Source organism: Schistocerca piceifrons, chromosome 3 (assembly GCF_021461385.2).
Source record: "Schistocerca piceifrons isolate TAMUIC-IGC-003096 chromosome 3, iqSchPice1.1, whole genome shotgun sequence".
NCBI classification, from domain to species: domain Eukaryota; kingdom Metazoa; phylum Arthropoda; class Insecta; order Orthoptera; family Acrididae; genus Schistocerca; species Schistocerca piceifrons.
The window spans coordinates 881,241,290-881,248,111 of NC_060140.1; the positions used below are offsets into that span (position 1 = coordinate 881,241,290).

The 6,822-nt window shown below is 43.7% G+C and overlaps 1 non-coding gene across 1 annotated transcript; it reads right to left on the bottom strand.

Moving 5' to 3' along the window:
• Positions 1–6,504: 6,504 nt before the first annotated feature.
• Positions 6,505–6,579, bottom strand: Trnas-cga. The gene has a single exon. It is a non-coding gene; the product is annotated as a tRNA-Ser (tRNA).
• Positions 6,580–6,822: the final 243 nt, after the last annotated feature.

The window sequence follows — 6,822 nt, forward strand, 5'->3', positions numbered from 1 at the left end:
ATTACATCAGTAGATTGTTATCATGTTAGTCATTATTTTTAAAGTCCTGTTGCTTTAATTATAAGATGTGCATATTGATATCAACCATTTATTTTTAAATACATTTACATCTCGTTTCTTAAAATGTTATTAGAACATGTAGATTTTATGTATGTTATATAGCTAGCTGCTAACGCCATCTAGCTGTCTTTGTTGCAAGTGACATGTCAAAATCCAGTGGTAATCAGTCCACATTTCACTACAGTACTGGGCACACCTGTGTGTTCTATGCATATGCCAAAATGCGTTTCTTGCCATGAGATCAGCTGCTGTACTATTCACAGCTTCCTTATTGCAAAAACATATATATATTGATCTTTCGTATGAGATGACGAAAATACTGGTCGTAACAGTTACAAAGTTTTTATGGCATAACAGCTTTTGTAAGACAACACCCTGTACATTTAGTCATTTTAGTGGATAGCTCCTTATATAAATGTTATTCTTTTATTTTCACTGCATCTTTTCTGTTTTAATATCTATTTTCAGTTTTTGACCATCGTTCAGTTACACAGGCATGAACGATGAAAAACTGTTTTTAAGTATGGCATGTATGGATGTTGTCATTTTAAGAAAAATTTTAATGATGTGTGAAATTGTAAAGGCACAAACACTAATCAAGAATTTTTATGGTATGTATTCTGTAATTAATTCATGTGTATGCTATTGGACCCTGTTATAATATTATGTACACTTCTGTAAGTTGTTATATGTTGCTAATATGAGGGAAAAAATGGTGTCGTATCTTAGGTCTGAAGCTGGCTAGATTGTTAGCCAAAACTGGTATTTCATACAAATAAAGAATATTTCATGTGCGATATTGAATTAATGGGTTTAGAAACATTAACATAAATAAAAAAATGAAGAATTTCTTTTCTCTTTAAGGCTATCGACACATACCCATAACTGTGAAGAGTGATCTATTAGATGCTTCGCTAAATGCCCACTTGAAATAAAGGAATTCAGTCATCTAGGACAAAAATTCCATTTATTTCCATCTTTACTCAACTGGGAGGAAAGGAGTTTGGACACGAGTTTCATCCAACAATTGGGCTGATTGTCTTCCTCAGAGAATAGAAGCAAATTTATATGCATATGACTACTGAAATCTGAGTGCAACAACATTATTTGTGATAGTGCCATTATTATCTGGTTTGCTTTTCTTCTGGTCATAAATGTGAACCATACCGGTATTCTGCCTCTCAAATTTTGGTATGACCTGAAGTGTGATAACAAAATCAGTACAATCAAAGTCATAACATCCATGAATATTATTACCTGCATGGTATGTAATGGAATTCTGTGCATTTGTGCTCTAATTTCTCTCACAGGCCAGGATTGACTGTGAAATACAAAACCTGTCATCAAGATTTTGCTCATTAATAATGGCCTTCTTATTGGCTATATCCTGTGGAAGTTTGGTATAGCTGGGCCCTTCATTTAATGGATAAAAAAATGAGTGGCTGAGTGTCCTACTGGACACTAGCATCTTGGAAAAATAATTCAGTGTGACACTCAAGGTAAAAGTTCAGAACCGCTCAGTAATTGAGGTTCTCTACTTTATGTGACCAATATCCTCCCAAACATAGACAATGGTCTTCCTTGCAACACCACCAGGTTGTTCTTGAGGGTGTGTCAGTTCGCAGTATAACACCACACTATAATTAATGGTGGGATATCGCGGATTGTTAACGATTTGGAAGAGTTCCCTTTCCAAAACATTCAGACAGCGACTGGAGAAATGCATGAGGTCTCTACACACAGCAGTGGAATCATCTACACAGGCAAAAGAGATTCATCGTTCAAACACACTTGCAACCATTGAGTTATTTGAAGGTAGCGTACTACTAACATGGTGCATGCCTAAATTATTAGTAGGATGGTACAAGAAGCTGCTGCTAGCTGGAGTGTTACTTTAATTATTGGCAGTTGTCGAGTTTGATGGCTATGGTGAGTGAGACCGCCCAAGGCGCTGGCAGGCTGGCCCAAGGCGGTTGTATGATGGCCGATGCCATGGCAGTGAGTGTGCAGTTCACAGGCCTGGCTGTGAAGAATGTAGAGGGCCAGGTCACAACAAATGTGCCAGTGTAAGCAGCATGACGGACATGCTCTTGATGGTTTCTATGCCCTAAGTGTGCCTCCTGCTGGATTAAATGCTCCTGTAGAAACAAGTAACGAGATACAATAGCATTACATTCCAAAAAATATTTTCGACTTTTATATCTCTCTGTGTGTAAATTTCTGTCATGCTTGCCTAAGGCAACATCAATGTGTCTGTATGGTACCATTCTGATGTCCTTTCCTCCAGGTTATCAGGCACAGTCTGCACCCAGTCAAATGTCGGAATCAGCGAGCGGAGTAACGCAGTGTTTAATACACTAAACTCACATTCGAGAGGACGACGGTTCAAACTCACGTCCGATCATCCTGATGTGGGTTTTCCGTGATTTCCCTAAATCGCTCAAGGCAAATTCCGGAATGGTTCCTTCGAAAGGGGACGGCTGCTTCTCTTCTCCATCCTTCCTGAATCCGAGATTGTGCTCCGTCTTTGATGACCTCGTTGTCGACGGGACGTTAAACACTAATCTCCTCCTCCTCCTTGTGGGAATTGGTTCAAATTTTGTAAAAATGTAGAAAAATGCATATAATTAATGGTCGTCCTGTCGTTTAGTGAAAGCTTTATCCGTCGCCACCGTATAAGCAACATGGTTCGAAAGACTAAAAAAAGCCATAGTGGGCTAATGTCAAACTTCTGATTAAAAGTTGGGAACGAGAATGAAAAATGTTCCTATCACAGCACAAAAAATAGCGAATATGTCCTGCGTAGAGTTGTGGATGTAAAAGAAGGGAACCAACTTTTCGACTTATCTCGACATACTATCAGTTTTTTACGAGTTAACCCTATTACTCCAACGCAGCGAGCTCTTTCAGCTGCAGGACGTTGGCACTTGCGTCTTGCAAATTTATAGGTTGAAGTCCCTGTTCCTACGCCCAAAACCCAGAAGTTTCCCCAGCCACGTAAACAATATGTAAAATCATATGGCTGAAGGGCATAGATGTAGCAGGTAAAAAGTTTTTGTGAGGCGATAAAATTTCTGGGAGAGGATTTGTTCGTGGAGGGCTGACGTCGCATATCACGTTACTTTACTTGAAACAGTGTATTACAAGGGTTGAAACTTAAATAGTGGCAACTATTTATACACAACCGATACAAAAGAGTTACACGTTTGCACCTGTTACTGTCCTTCAGAGTAGTCATCAGCATTGTGTAGAACCCGTTGTCAGCGATGTGGAAGGCGTAGTACACCGTTAGCAGAGCCTCTTCTGGTGATGGTTCGAATGGAGTGGTCTAAAGTTATGGTGATCCTCGTGGACGACTGTATTTGGTGTTATCCTAACGCATTACGTTCCTCTACGGCAAGCCGTCAATGCACAGTATTACTGTTCGTTTTTGGAGCATCACCTGCGACCAGCTTTGCGAAAGAAGGGGCAACACTTTCTGCGCAACCTACCCATTATTTTGCACGACAATGCGCGGGCGCATAGAGTGCAAGCTATGGCTGCTCTGTTCGGTCGATGGGACTGGGAAGTACTGTACCATCCACCATACTCCCCGGACTTAAGTCCTTGTGACTTTGATTTAATTCCGAGGATTAAAGGATGAAGGAACCACTTCGTGGCATTCGCTTCAGAACTGTTCCAGAGATTAGATAGGCAGCAGACCGCTCCATTCGCACCATCAACAGAACAGGCTCTGCTAACGGTATACTACGGCTTCCACATCGCTGGCAACGGGTTTTACACAACGCTGGTGACTACATTGAAGAACAGTAACAGGTGCAAACATGTAACTCTTTTATATCGGTTATGAGTAAACAGTTACCGCTATTTAAGTTCCAACCTTCGTATATTACTTGGCCTGGGTACTAATACTGACAAGTAAAAAATTCGAATATGTGAAGATGTTTTGATTTAAATGTCTTTAAAGCTGCCAGATAAGTTGAAAACTAGTTCCCTTCTCTTACGTCCCCAGCTGTGCCCAGAATAGATTGACATTTTTTGTGCTACGATAGGAGCATTTTTCATTCTGGTAGAATATTAGTCGAGTTTTTGAGACCCCAACAGCTTACTTTCAACGAGAAATTCATAGTTATTCTGTTCGGTTTGTAGCCGGCGGTCTTACATGTAAATCTTTGCAAGAAAAACGATGTGCCTTTTGCGGAATGCCGTTTGGCGAGTTTAGAGAAACTAAATGTCAATCAGTGTGGGCGTCTGCACAAAATTCCAATGCCCTCATTGCACGTCTCGCGGAAGGCTCTTCAGGATAAATTAGAAGTATCTTGGGGCGTACGGATGCAGGCACAGTTTTTCTCCCGTGCTCGATTCATGAGCAGATCGGGAAAGGGGTAGAGAAAGAACTGTACTGTGTCTTGCAGATTGAGAGTGTAGACTGGTGGAACACTGTGTAATGATAAGCTGAAGAGACTAAACTGCTAGCTCCATGTTCAGTAAAGAGACTAACCCCAATAATGCAATTATATGGGGCTAGCAAAGAGTGAAGTGGCGCCAAGCTGCTAATGGGTGAGGTGCGCCAGTTATGTGCTAATCAACAACGGAACACACAGCAAGGAGCCCGACGTGCGGCTAGAGCTCTATTGATCCATCTGTCAGGTCGACTTGACGCCTACTGCGATTCAGATATCCTGTGAGTTTACTGGTACATCATGGCCTTAACAGGTAACGTTTTAGAGGTACTCAGTTTAGTTTTGACAAACCAAGACTGCCCTAACCCTATTACCGCTCCAGTCGCATATAGACGCTTACCGTTTCAGTGCTTCAGGCGCATATACACTGAGCAGCCAGGACATTATGACTACCTATCTAACAGCCGGTATGTCCACCTTTGGCACGGATAACAGCGGCGACGCGTCTTGGCATGGAAGCAACGTGGCCTTGGTAGATCTGTGGAGGGAGTTTGCACCACATTTGGATACACAAGTCACCTAATTTCAGTAAATACCGGGGTGTGGGGCGAAGAGTTCTGAAGCCACGTTCAATCACATCCCAGATGCGTTAGACCGGGTTCAGATCTGGCGAGTTGGGGGGCCAGTACATCAATTGGAACTCGTCACTGTGTTCCTCGAACCACTCCATCACACTCTTGGGCTTGTGACACGGCGTATTTCTTGTTGAAAAATGCCACTGCCATCAGGAAACATGATCGTCATGAAGGGATGTACGCAGTCTGCAACCACTGTGTGATATTCCTTGGCCTTCTGTGGTGCCTTGTACGAGCTCCACTGGACCCATGGACGCCAGTGCGCCAGCTTCCAGTGCCGATGGTCACTTGCCCATTTCAGTCGTAGTTGCCGATGTCGTCGTGTTAACATTGGCACATGCGTGGGTCGTCGGCTCAGGAGGCCAATCGTTAGGAGTGTTCGGTGCACTGTGTGTTCAGACACACTCGTACACTGCCCAGCATTAAAGTCTGATGTTAATTTCGCCGCAGTTGGCCGCCTGTCCTGTTTTACCAGTCTGCCCAGCCTACGATGTCCGTCATCTGTAGTGATGGGTAACCGCCCAACACCACGAAGTCTGGACGTGGTTTCACCTTGGTTTCGTCACGTGTTGAAGGCACTCACCACGGTACTCGTCGAACACACGACAAGTCGTGCCGTTTCCGAAACGCTCGTGCCCAGCCTCTGGGCCATCTGACCTCGGTCAAACTGACAGATCACGCGTCTTCCCCATTCCTCAGACGGACATCAACCTCACTGGTAGTACATGCACCGTGCATGTGTCTGACTAGCAGTCATTCCTCGCCAGGTAACGCTGCTATCGCCTGGATGGGTTTTACGTCTGTAGTAGTTAGGTGGTTATAATGTTCTGCCTGATCGGTTGTAAAGTGTCAAAATTAATTTTGAACAGTTTCGTATCGTTACGTAAATAACAAGCTCGTTCAAATGTATTATGACAGCAGCAAAATGTCAGTATTGTAACCAGCGGTACAAGTGTTCATCCAGAATCGGGAAAGACCATCTATGCTGCGGGGGCTGACAGCAGCAACGAGCGCCAGAGATCATCCTCGGCGAGCTGGCCGCTATACAATGAAACGACAGCCGCAACAATTATATCGATTGTTAAAGAATAATGCCACGACCTTACATTTGTCTAGATTTATGGTTCAGCTATGGTTTTGTGGAAAGAAGCAGTTAGTCACTATCGAGGAGCCGAAGAGTACGCGAGCTTGAGTCGGTAAAACGACTGTTGTGTTACATGTGAGTGGGGGCTTTCTCGGCGAATTTCATACATGAAGTCTTCACGGGTTGTCTGCCGAGTAGCGTCGTCGTCTCGTAGCAACGTTTCGATGGAATGCCTCTCCATTATCTTCAGGCGAAGTCTGTTGTGTTACTTCACGTGGGTCGAGACACGTTTACGTGAAACTTCCTGGCAGAACAAAACTGTGTGCCGGACCGAGACTCGAACTCGGGACCTTTGCCTTTCGAGGGCAAGTACTCTACCAACTGAGCTACCCAAGCACGACTCACGCCCCGTCATCACAGCTTTACTTCTGCCACTATCTCGTCTCCTACCTTCCAAACTTTACAGAAGCTCTCCCGCGAAAGGCAAAGGTCGCGAGTTCGAGTCTCGGTCCGGCACACAGTTTTAATCTGCCAGGAAGTTTCATATCAGCGCACACTACGCTCCAGAGTGAAAATCTCATTCTGGACGTTTACGTGTGTCACTATCGATACTTTGCTATGAGAATTCGGTATCGACTGT